The sequence below is a fragment of the Lactuca saligna genome, chromosome 2 (assembly GCF_052625555.1).
Source record: "Lactuca saligna cultivar CGN05327 chromosome 2, ASM5262555v1, whole genome shotgun sequence".
Classification (NCBI taxonomy): Eukaryota; Viridiplantae; Streptophyta; class Magnoliopsida; order Asterales; family Asteraceae; genus Lactuca; species Lactuca saligna.
The window spans coordinates 6,290,005-6,303,212 of NC_136418.1; the positions used below are offsets into that span (position 1 = coordinate 6,290,005).

At 34.4% G+C, this 13,208-nt stretch overlaps 1 pseudogene; it reads left to right on the forward strand.

Annotated features, from left to right (window-relative positions):
* The first annotated feature begins 8,400 nt into the window (after positions 1-8,400).
* LOC145029482 (uncharacterized) lies at positions 8,401-10,222 on the forward strand (annotated as a pseudogene).
* The last annotated feature ends 2,986 nt before the right edge of the window (positions 10,223-13,208 follow it).

Below are 13,208 nucleotides of genomic sequence, written 5' to 3' on the forward strand. Positions count from 1 at the left end.
CTGGATCCTTAATAGCCTAGATTTGAGGTAGCAACCTCAGATCTACTCGAAACTCGAAATAGATCTCCTCCATACTTAAAATGCCCAAATCTCAACCATAAGATAGATCTAAATGCAATAAGGTCAACTTATTACCTCAAAGGATCTGAAAAGTCACACCAACTACGTATCCAAGGCTTCCTCTTGCACCACTATGAACCTCCTTCTCTTCCAAGCTTCAAATCACCTCACCAAAGACTAGATCTTGCTCAAAATGGATATGGCGGCTAGGGTTCGGTATTATGGGTGAGAGAGACTGTAAAGGAGCCCTAGGGAAGAGAATGAGACGTTTAAATAGGCCACCAAGTCCCGAATTTAGGGTTTCCCAATCCAGACCGGACTCGCTGAGTCCACTCTCCGAATCGTCGAGTCGATCACTTACTCTCCGACCCGGATCCCGCTTCGACCCGTCGAGTTCACCTATGGACTCGACGAGTTGACACCTTGACTTAGGGTTTTCCTTTCCTTTCTTAGTCTTTCTGATTCTGGGTGTTACACTACTGAAAATGCTCACATCTTGATATGTTTAGTTTTTTTTTGTAATGTAATGTGTTAATATGTTTTTATTTTTTTCTTTAAATATAAATAAATACAATACGTTACTTTATGTCAAAGAATTAATACATACATATATAATTAGTGTTTGCTATTTTCAAGCTTGATATATATCCTCACATCTATGTTAACATAAACATTAAGCATATTAGTAAGTAAGGATGAGCATACGAACCGTTAGACGGACCCGGCCGAAAAAAAAAACTCATGATCGGCCCCGACTGGACCAGATATTCATATTAGTGGGACGGTTTTTGGGTATCGTTTTTACAACTAATCGGTTTCGGGCTTGGATCGGACCGTACCCGGAATATGATATTTAACCCGAACCGGACTGTAAAACATTTTCACCTTAATTTATTTTATGATGTCACCTATAAATATTTATTACTAATCTAATCATATATCTATGACGTTTCCAAATATAGATATATAAATTTTAAGGATCTAAGTCATTTTTGTTATCGTCTTTTAATGATTATAAAAGCCAAATATAATATTTTTAGGTGAATATGAAGTAAGTGAAATATATAATGAAAACTATATGATTAATTGATTATAATTGTACTTTAATTTTTTTCACAAAAATATATTGTCTTTTTGTTTTGAAGAACACAAAAATAAAATTTATTACAGTGTTTCGTTACATACATTGAGTATTACAATTTTACAAGACAACATTTAAAAAAGAGAGAGAGAGAGAGAGAGAGAGAGAGAGAGAGAGATCATAATGATATAATGTTACTTATTACCTTTGCATTGATCTTCTTTTATGTATTTTTGAGTCAAATTGTGAAAACAAAAAACATACGAATGATGGATGTTATGTAGTAAAATTGTAATTTGAAATAGTATGCTAGAGACCCGAGACTAATAGACAAACAAAAACCAAAATCGTAATCAGCAAAGATGTGAAATCCAGTTTGGTGTTGGTGCTTGGAATAGGATCGGACCGAAACAATAAACAACAACACTAAAGTCTAATTTGGTCCAAAACCAAAACCCGTTTTGGTACCCAGAATCGAAACGGACCGAACCCGGACCCAATACACCCAAAAACGGTCTAGTATTTGGGTAAGGTAATTCACGATTTTCGATCTTCGGGCCGGCCGGTCCGGTCCAGGTCCGACTCATTGCTCATCCCTAAGTAGTAAGCTTATAACAAGAACAAACATGTAAGCTTATAGCATGAACAAACTTTTATATGTGTATTGATAAATACAATCTATAGCATGAAATTTTCTAAATGTTTGTAAGTGTTTTACACTAAGGTATTGTTTGTTTTTTCGAAGTGAAAATTCTTGAAGTCTGAGGATCATATTTGCAACCCTTTGGAGCAGAAGAGGTGGATCAAACAGTTGCAGCATGTAATAAAAAGTTTGTTTTTTTTAATATCTACATGCTGCTACAAACTGAAATTTAAATAAACTAACTATACAAAATTAAAATAGTTTTTCAACACAAAAAATTTAAGAATTCCAATCTTACAACATTAAAATAAAATTCATTGCATGTTTTTTATAAAAACACTAAATATTATTAAATACTAATTACAAATTAAATGAATTAACATTAAAATTACATTGTTTTAACTAAATAATGTCCTTATGAGTTGCTTCAAATTGCTCTTGATTTGGAGTTTACTCACAAAAATCTTGATTCAACACTTGGAACAACATTCTATTGGCTCCATTTGACTTTGCTTCACCTACTCCACAAATAAAAGTGTGATTTCAAAGAGAATAAATACATCACATTTTTATCATCATACTTCTTATTACAAGGATAAATACATTATATTTTTACATTTTTATAAAGAAATTATAGAGATGTGCCAATAGCTTCGTAACAGGCACAAGCAAAGATCATTTCACTATTTAACCATTTGCATTTGTTACCAGAGATATGCTAGGTAAGACCAAATGAAATGAAATTAAATTAAACTTCAATATTCTCTCAAGCATTTCATCAAGCACATGTAGTGCACAACTTGTTACCTCTAAAATTACTATCACTGGATGTATAGAGATCTGTCCCACATTTTAAACATGCACTTCAACAAAGAAAGGAAACTTATATATGGGTGGAAACAAATTAGTATAACAAAATTAGATTTCTCCTAGACATTCATCAAATCAGAAAAACCAATTCAACAAATAAAAATCGATTCAAAAATTAGGAGCATTAAATTGATTATAGCAAATCAAAAATCAAAAATTGATTTCAGCAAATCAAAAATCAAAAATCAATTTCAGCCAATAAAAAATCAAAAATCGATTTCATAAATCAAGAGCATTACATCAGGAATTATAAAAAAAACAACCTACTTGTCTATTTTACGAGGAAGATGCCTGCAAGAAGGGCTGAGACTATATAATTTATAGATCAGAATAATCATGTTCACTAACAAAGCTTAGGAGCATAAATATAGAAAAGTTCTAAAGAGATAAGTACACAATTCAACTAAGTATAATAATTGAAAAGATAATAATATGGAGATAACGATGTGAACTCCTTCACTCCCCCTCAAGCTGGAGCATGTAAGTCTGGAATGCCCAACTTGGTAAGAAAAGTACGTAATCTCTCAACTCCTAAAGCTTTCATGAAGAGATATGCTACTTGTGACTTTGTAGAAACATAGATAGGCTTGACTTCTTTGGTTTCAACACATACCTTAATGAAATAACAATCCATTTACACATGCTTTATTCATTCATGGAAAACTGGATTACTAGCAATGTGTTGTGCAGCTTGGATGTCACATAAGAGAGGAGTAGGACCTGACTAATGAGCTTGTAAGATTTGTAACAACCAATGCACCTAAAGTACTTCACTAATGGTATTGGCCATGGCTCGATACTCAGATTCAATTGATGAGCGTGAAACCACAGTTTGCTTCTTGGTTTTCCAAGAAATTGGAGCTCCTCCTAAAAGTAGCAAGTAACCAGCTCTCGAGCGCCTTATGAAGCTGCACCCTATCCAATTTTCATCACAATAAGTAAGGAGATCCAAATCACCATTTTTGGAATGAGAATGCCTTGACCAGGTGTCGCCTTTAGGTAACGGAGTATCTGAAAGACAACATTCATGCATTGTTCCCTGGGATCTAACACAAGCTGGCTAAGTATGTTAACTACATATGCTATATCTGGCCTAGTTACTTGAAGATAAAGCAGTCTCCTAATCAAACAACGATATCGATTAAATTCAACACAAGGGCTATCATCACACTGATCTAATTGTAAATTTTTTCCATAGGAAAAGAGTTGGGTCAATAACTTTCCATCCCACTATCCTCAAGAATATAAAGAGTGTATTTGCATTGGCTAAGAAGAATCCCATCAACTATCCCTACAAACTTAATCCCAAGAAAATACTTGAAAAGGCCCAAGTCCTTAATGCTAAAGTGTTTATCAAGTTGACTCTTTGTGTCTTGTATTTTTGAAGCATCATTGCTAGCGATGATTACATCATCCACATAGATCATGGCTGCAACAAATTTTTTCCTTTTTATATATGAGCAATGAAGCATTTGTATGAGACTGTTGAAAATTCAAATGGATCAATGTTTCCGTGAAGTTTTAGTACCAATTACACGAAGCCTGTTTGAGACCATTAAGTGACTTTATCAGTCTGCATACTCTTGTATCACCTTTCTTTGCAAATCCCTCCGGTACCTTCATGTAGAATTATTCATGGAGATCCCCATGAATAAAGGCGTTGTTAACATCTAATTGATGAATTATCCAATCTCTTTTAGTGGATATAGTTAACAAGGTTCGAATTGTTACCAACTTAGCCACCGGTGCAAAGGTATCATGAAAGCCAATTCCTTCTTGCTGATTGAACCCCTTTGTAATTAATTTGGCCTTGTAGTGTTTGATTTCCCCACTTGGATTGAAGTTAATCTTGTAAACCCACTTGGATCCAATAGTGCATTTTCCCGCTGGTAATGGCTGGAGGGTCCACATTCCGCTTTCTTCAAGAGCCTTTATGTCTTTTTGTATGCGTTCATGCCACATTTCATCTTGTGCATCTTCTTTAAATCTTCTTGGCTTAGTGACTGAGGTAATGGCAGATAAGAATGCTTTATGATGCACAGAAAAATTGTTATAAGAAACATAGTTAGTAATAGAATGAGCTGTCGATTCACTTTAACTGTGTGTTGGTTGTGCATTGTCAACTGAAGGTGGTAGGTTTACTTGGAAGTCTTCAAGTCTTTTTGGTTGTGTTATGATTCTTTTCCCCCTTTGAGGTTGATTACCATTTTCACTATTACCCCCCACTTCTTGATCAGTCTCATCACGTATATCGTTATCATGTTGTAAGTTATCATCAACCTCTTTCTCGGCCAAACCTTCACTAAGGTCATAATGAAGATCTTCAATATCATCATATTCCAAATCACATAAGTTAAAAGGAGGTTCAACTTTGTAGGCTTCAAGTTAATTCTCGGCTTTAGCAAAAGGAAATGTTTCTTCAAAAAATTTGACGTCCTTGGAAACCACAACTTTTTTATTTTCAAAATCATAAATACGATAGCCTTCTTGTCCTGGAGGTAGCCAACGAAGACACCATGTCTCCCCCTCACGTCAAACTTGCATCCCTTTGTTTCTGTGTTTCTAAAATAAGCAAGACACCCAAATGCCTTCACGTGTTCATAATCTGGTTTTTGTTTAAAAAGAATCTCAAAGGGTATTTTGTGTCCAATTACCTTTGAAGGTGATCTATTAATGATGTAAGTGGTTGTTAAGATGCATTCTCCCCAAAATTTGATAGGTAACATGACTTCAAATCTTAAAGCTCTAGTAACTTCTAGCAAATGGCACTACTAGAAAAGAGCCCTTTAATGACACGCAAACAATGACACACACTGATAGAAGACGCGCATTTGTGCGTGCCCTAGAAATGGATGTCAGTTTTCCAAAATGTGAATGATAGTGGACACGCATTTATGCGTGCCCTAAAATTAGTGTCGAACAAAAAAATTAAAAACACGGAGGGCACCTCTCATAAAAAAGCGCATCGTCTAAAACCGTCGTTTTATAATTTTTTTTTCAGAACGCGCGTTCTCCAATTTTTTAATTGACAAGGGGGAATGAAATCCCAAAAAACTTAAAAACCCCGCCTGATACTCTCATCCTTCTTCTTCGATCAAAAGAAACCCTAAAACCCCGCCTGATACCCACCTCCGCTACCTCCAACCCACACCGACTCTTCAGGCCTCGCACGAATAGTTCGCACAACCTACTAAATCAGTAACAAGCTAGGTCATGGCTAATTTGGTGTGATACATATTCTCGCTCATAAAACCACGCACGAACAGTTCGTTTTTAAGTCAATCGTGATGCGAAAGCTGATTAACAAGGATGACATCGATGATGTTCGTCGAGAGCTCTGTGGTGCCTACGAGGATCGGCACTTTGTTAACCTAATCATGGAGTTGTGTGCCGGCACGGAGCTATTTGATCGGATTATAGCCAAGGTACATTATTCAGATTGTGCGGTAGCTGGCCTCTGCCAGCAGATGGTGTCGGTGGTGCATGATTGTCATACGATGGGAGTGTTCCATAGAGACTTCAAAGCTGGGAACTTTTTTTCCTTGAGTACCGATGAAGACTCGCCATTGAAAGCTACTGAATTTGGTCTCTCGGTGTTTTTCAAACCAGGTATTCTATTTGAATTATTTAAGATGTTTTTCCCAAAATATGTGTTCTATAACAATCTAACATCCAAAAGGGGATGATATCTTGCTGTGTCTCTTGCCTTTTATCATGTTAAGATGATATGTTGCAGGAGATGTTCTCAGAGACGTTGTTGGCAGTGTATATTATGTGGCTCCTGAAGTTTTGCGTAGACATTATGGTGCTGAGGCAGATATCTGGAGTACTGGTGTAATTCTTTATATTTTACTTAGTAGTGTCCAACTTTCTAACTTTTTTTTCTGCAAATTTGCAGAAAGACATGGTTGGGATTACACTAGATACAACCTTTTTTACAGCTTTGTTCTTGTTATCATCTTTGCTTTTGAACATTTCAATTTCCCAAATTTTGTTCTTCAACTTGTTTATTGATCATCTAAGTGATTCTTGACTGCAGGTTAAGAAGTACCACTCACCTCTATTGAAGGTTTAACACTCAAGAACCAACTCTAATTACTTCTTTTAATTACCTCTACATGAAACAATCATGGGGTTTTTTTTTAATAAGCCATTTTAATTTCTTCCTTTGACATAACTTTGTAATATACTCTTTATAGGGGAAGGCACATTCAAACAACTTCAAATGGAAGGGGCTTCCAAAGACACCTGAGAAATAAAGTGGCTTTACAAGACTTGTTCAGGTTCTTTTAATTGCAATTTGTATGTTTGTTTTCATGGATTACAATAAATCAGTTTGTTGGTGAACTTACCTTCATTTCTCTTTGTTCTGTATATGCTTCAAAACATTTATGCTCATGGAATCTGATTAAGAACACTTGATTTACATGATTACATAGCTAGCAAGATCTAGTTTCGTTCACACTCATATTCATGTGACATGCAGATATAAGATAGTTATATGCTTTATATATTGTTTTCAACATGAATTCTGATAGAAATTGTTTCATATAGAACTTATATTTGTGGCAAAGATTTGTCTTTTTTCTCCCTTTGTCTTATTGGGGTTGTATGATTCGAAGCGGTCAGATGCTTGTTGCTTAGGTATTTATTTGTTTTCATTTCCACTCAATTTTATATATACATGAACTTATTTCTTTGTTTTTGTTAAAATCTCAACTTTATTTGGTTTTTTTTATATTTTCTTTGTTAGGCATTGCTAGTACATCAACTAGAAGATCAATGCTAAAATATTGTCCCTTAACTACGAGGACTTAAAGGAATTGCTTTAACTCAGTTTATGATAGTGAAGATGCAAGATCTGTTTGTTTATGTGAGTATGGCACTGCACCTAATATTAAGGTCTATGGTGATCCTGATTTCACATTCCTATAAGTTGTATAGAGACTGCCCACAGGTAATGTTTTCACAAATTGAATTTACACAAAGGATACAATTGTTTTAGGTGTTGAGCTTGCCAAAGTTGCCATAATTGACAACTGCCCACAGGTAATGCTTCTAATTTAATCTTTTTTTCCATTCTATTCCATGATGGAATGGAATTGTAAACTTTACTTTCATCTATAACACTGATTCCATTATTTGGTGGATTCAGGTTTTCCAGATGCAAGTGAATAATGGGATTCTAATAAAGAGTTGGTTTAATAATCCATCACATTGTGCATTAATTACACTTCTGCCCTTCCTAGTGACACTAGTAGATGCCATTCCTATAGGTATTTTTCATCATTAATCATTATTAAGTAAATTAAAGATTTTTGTCCCGAAATCACTGTTTCTTAACCTAACCCTCTCATCCTTGTAAAATGACCATTTTACCCACCCCTTCAAACCCTAAACTTTGTGAAAGAGGAGATTGTTTGAAGTACTTGTGGTAGACTCACAAATAGGTAGGCTTTTGTTGACTTTTCATGAATGTTGACTTCTTATATTTATCAAAGACCCTAACCCTATAGATTAATTTCTAGCACTATTGTTGACTTATAGATTTAAATCCCTTAAACTTACTTCTAACAGGTAGAGTCGTGTTAACTTCTTATAATTTTAACAACTACATTTGTGTTGACTTGTTTTATGTTAAAATTTTAGACGGTAGATTTGTGCTGACTTTTTTTTATTTAGATTTTGAAGTTTCTAACTCCCCTCACCCTCTGTATTATATATTGATCTTGTGATAATACATAAAGGCCCTGCATATTGGCTTAGCTTGTAATAATATTATTAGATATTCTATCATTCATTGTATGGAGCTGATAAAAATTATTTTACAACATTTAAAGTGTTTTTATATGGTTCAACTCAAGTGTATATATTGCGGAAAAATGTTGAAGGGCGGTGGAATTCACAGGATTAAAGAACACCTCGCAGGCCAAAAAGGTAACGCATCCAGTTGTTTAAGAGTATAGCCTGATGTTCGTCTGTTGATGCAAGAGAGCTTAAATGGTGTTGTAGTGAAGAAGAGAAAGAAACAGAAATTGGCTGAAGAAATCACTAATTTCAATTCTGGGGTGACTGATTCTTTTGGTAATCAATCTGCTTTGAACGTTGAAGCTGTAATGCTTCCTGTTGCAGAAGCTATTGAGCCCAATCCTAGTTTATTAGTAACTCAAGAAGAAGAAGGTACTGTAAGTAGTAAAAGAGGTGGAGGTAGAAGAAAAAAAGGATGTAGAGTGAGAAAAGGTTCGAATGCTATTGCTCTTATTGATACCGTGTATGATGATTCAAAAAGGTTAACCATCAAGTTAGTTTAGCAATTGGGAGGTTTTTATTTGACGTTGGTGTACCTTTAGATGCTGTGAACTCCATATATTTCCAGCCCATGATTTATGCAATTGCTTCACAAGGGTCAGGATTTGTGGGGCCTTCATATCATGATCTTCGTAGCTGGATTTTAAAGAATACAGTTCAAGAAGTTAGAACATAAGTTGATCAATGCATGGGGACTTGGGGCAAGAGTGGTTGTTATGTTTTAGTCGATGAATTGACTTCAGAAAATGGTAAAATGTTTCTGAATTTCTCAGTTTATTGTCCCGAAGGGCTAATGTTTTTGGGGTCTATTGATGTGATCAACATTATAGGCTCCATAGACGCTTTATATGGTTTATTTAAAGAAATCATTGAAGAAGTTGGAGTAAGAAATGTTCTCCATATTGTTACTAACAATGAAGAACGTTATATTGAAGTAGGGAAACGAATCACCAATAATTTCCCCACCATTTTCTGGACTCCATGTGTGACTCATTGTGTGGATTTGATGTTAGATGATTTCAGAGAACTTGAATGGATAAGTACGATTCTTGAACAAGGTAGATCAATATCACGATTCATAAACAATCATAGCTTTGTATTGAATATGATGAGAAGGTACACTTTTGGATTGGACATCGTTGTAGTGGGTCCCACACGTGCATCCACAGATTTCTCCACATTGAAAAGAATGGTAAGTGTGAAGCACAACCTCCAATCCATGGTAACCTCAGAGGAATGGATGGATTTTTCATGTTCCAAGAAAGAAGAGGGGTACACTACATTGGATTATATAAGCAACCCATCTTTTTGGTCAATGCGTACAGTGATCACTCATTTAACAGATCCTTTGTTGAGGCTTTTGAGAATTGTTAGTGGGAAAAGAGACCAGGAATGGGGTATGTTTACGCAGGGGTATATCGGGCAAAAGAAGCAATTAAAAAAGAACTTATTGATATGAAAGATTTAATTGTAGAAATTTATGTGAGTTTATTTATTTATTTATCAGGTGTAGAGGCATGGTCATTTGATCAACATTTAGGAGTTGTTGTATTTATCCCAGCTGGATGTCCTTTTCAAATGAGGAATCTTCAGGTGAGTTGAGAGTCCTTTTCTCAGACAAATACTAAAATATAAAAACTGTTTTTTTTAACAAATAAAATTATAAAAATTGATAATTGAGTCGTGTTGGCTTTTTGCAGTCAACGGTTGAGTTAGGGCTTGATTTCTTCTTCCCTGAAAGTCTAGCAGAAGCTGTATGATTAGGTGCAGAGATTCGTGAACTTGCTAATTACCATGATGCAAAGCTTCAAATTTTAGAGGGAAAACATCTTTTTTCCCATTATACCCTTGTGATTTCACTATTTACCTTTTTTTAATTGTAATTTTGAATGATTATAGGTTGGAAAGATTTCACTTTATGCAGCAAGTTCATCAATTAAGGAAGTTCAAAAACTGGTGTTGGATCCAAAGTAAGACACTCATATGAGAATCTCTTTTATTTATTTATTTATTTTAATTAATGTTTTTACTTTTTTATCTTTCTTTTTTCTTTTTCATTCTTTACAGCAGAATTCCATATTATCTAATAATCAGAAAATCAGGGCTTTATTAGTTTTACAGTTTACTTTAGTATTTGCATTCTTATTATATTATACCCCTCATATTTTCCCAAATTACCCCTTCCTCTACAATGTTTTTTTTTTGTTTCTGTGTATTTTGTACATCAGGTAAAGTTGATGGAAGAAAGGAATATGAAGCCACCTCATTTAAATCTTGCAGCATTATCAGCAAGATGCAGTAAAGACTTGGAGTTGAATTTGGCTAAGTCATTATTGAGTGAGATGGGCCAATGTACAACTGCTTATTCATATAATCAGTTGTTTGGAGCATTAGTCTTAAAGAATTATGAAAGGCAAGATGCAACTTTACTTAGTTGGAATTTGATGTACATAGTAGATTAGATGCAAATTTATATATTGTAAGAAATAGAATTGTATGACATTAAATTTATGCAATGGATTCTATTTTTTGTATATGATATTTTATTTTCTATTATGAAACATTAAATACAAATTTAATTTGAAAATAAGTAAATCTATAAATAATATTTTTTTTAAACGTTTACAATTATGATACGCAAAAATGTGTGTCATCTTCATTTATGACATGGCCTTTCTTGACAGGGGCTTTCTTGATACGCATTGCATGTCATTAACACGCGCGTCGTAAGGTTACGACACGCGAATGTGTGTCGTCTTCCTTTATGACAAGGCCTTCCTTGATACGCATTGTGTGTCGTAAACGCGCGTCGTAATTGCACATCGTAAATGAGCGTCGTAAATGCGCGTCGTCTCTCTTTATGACAGGGCCTTCCTTGACGCGCATTTGCGCGTCGTCTGAGCCTTTTACGACGCGCAATGAGCATTGTAAAAGGCTGTTTTTCTAGTAGTGTGGTGGCGTTTCCTTTCGACAATATCGTTTTGTTGGGGTGTGTAAGCACAACTGGTCTTTAAAATAATACCTTCAGAAGCATAATACTCACTTACGAAACTAGAAGTAAATTCTCCCCCATTATCACTTCTAATTCTTTTAACTCTTTTCCTAAATTGAGTTCCGTGGTACAAAAGTTTATGAGACAATTAGTTGCTTCATGTTTATGTTTGATAAGATAGACCCATACACTTCTACTAAAATCATCTACTATTGTCAAAAAATAACGTGCACCAGTGAGAGATGTGGTACGACAGTTGCCCCATATATCACAATGCAATAAATCAAAGCACTCAATAGTTTTAATATAAGAACTAGGAAAGGAAAGCATTGTATGCTTAACCTTTACACATGAATCACAATTCTTATTTTTTAAAACAAATATAAAATTCTTCAAAAACTCAACTCGATGAAGCTTGGATTCTAAAGCATGTCCAAGTCTTTTGTGCAGAATCTCCACATCAGGTGTGACCGACATAGCTTCTCTTTTCTTTGCAACAAAATCCATTCGATAGAGACCCTCCTTACACTTACCCACACCAATCAACTTCTTCGTTTCTAGTCCCCGTGCCACACAAAAAGTCAGGAAAGAAACTTACAACACAATTATGTTCTTTTGTCAAGCGACTAACTGATAAAAAACTTCAGGTAAACTTTATAATTTTTTCTATTTTATTAAATTTCACGTAATATTTAAATATAATAATTGTTATAAATATAATAATAAATACATTTTTTTGATAATACATATCAATTTTATTAATTTACATTCCTTTTAATTTTTAAATTTATAAATTAAAGCCTCATTAGTTTCTTTTATTTATTTATTTAAATTTAAATAGAAAAAACACTTTAATTTTAATAGTTCAATTATTTCTTTTTTTTTCTTCAAACAGCTCTAGAAACTTCATATTTAATTTTTTATTTTAAATGAACTCATATAATACATATAAGTTAGGGATAATGACTTGAAAGGGTAACGAACTTTTGACTTTTGTCACATTTAGTCACTAAACTTTTTTTCGTTATCTATTTGCCATTGAACTATTGAAACTGTTCACATTTTACCCTTATGACCGGCTGTTACCGATCATAAGGGTAAAATGTGAACAGTTTCAATAGTTTAGTGACAAATAGATAATGAAAAAAAGCTTAGTGACTAAATGTGAACAAAATCGAAAGTTCGTTTCCGTCTAAAAAGTTCAATGACTAAATGTGAACAAACTTCCTATTGTATTATGTTTTAGCAAAATTATTTATTTTTGTTTAATTGTAGCAACATTTGTTGATGAAGAAATGTAGGAAAATAAAAAAACAAAATGTAACATCCGGATTTCCAGGTATCATAATTTAAGTATTTTTCTTTTGAGTTAAGAAGAGAGACTCGACGAGTTGACGCCTCAACTCGTCGAGTAAGGTCGCGACTGATGACTCGGATTAATGAATGGACTCGACGAGTCGGTGAGGCGACTCGACGAGTCCGCGCTGTTGGCAGAAACCCTAAATCTTTGGCCCCAAGCCATATTTAAAGGCACTTATAGCCTTCAATTGCGACTACCTTTCCCATAAGTAAGAACCCTAGCAAGCTTGAGTGTGTAGAGTGAGAGGAAAAGCTATCTTGAGCTTTTTGGTGTGATACATCTGGACCCTTCTAGGTCTAGAGAGCCGAGAATATTAAGTTTTAGTAGAGTAAACCTTGGGGTTCGAAGTTAGGAAGCATTTATTGGATTTTTATGGTATATATAGTTAATTTCA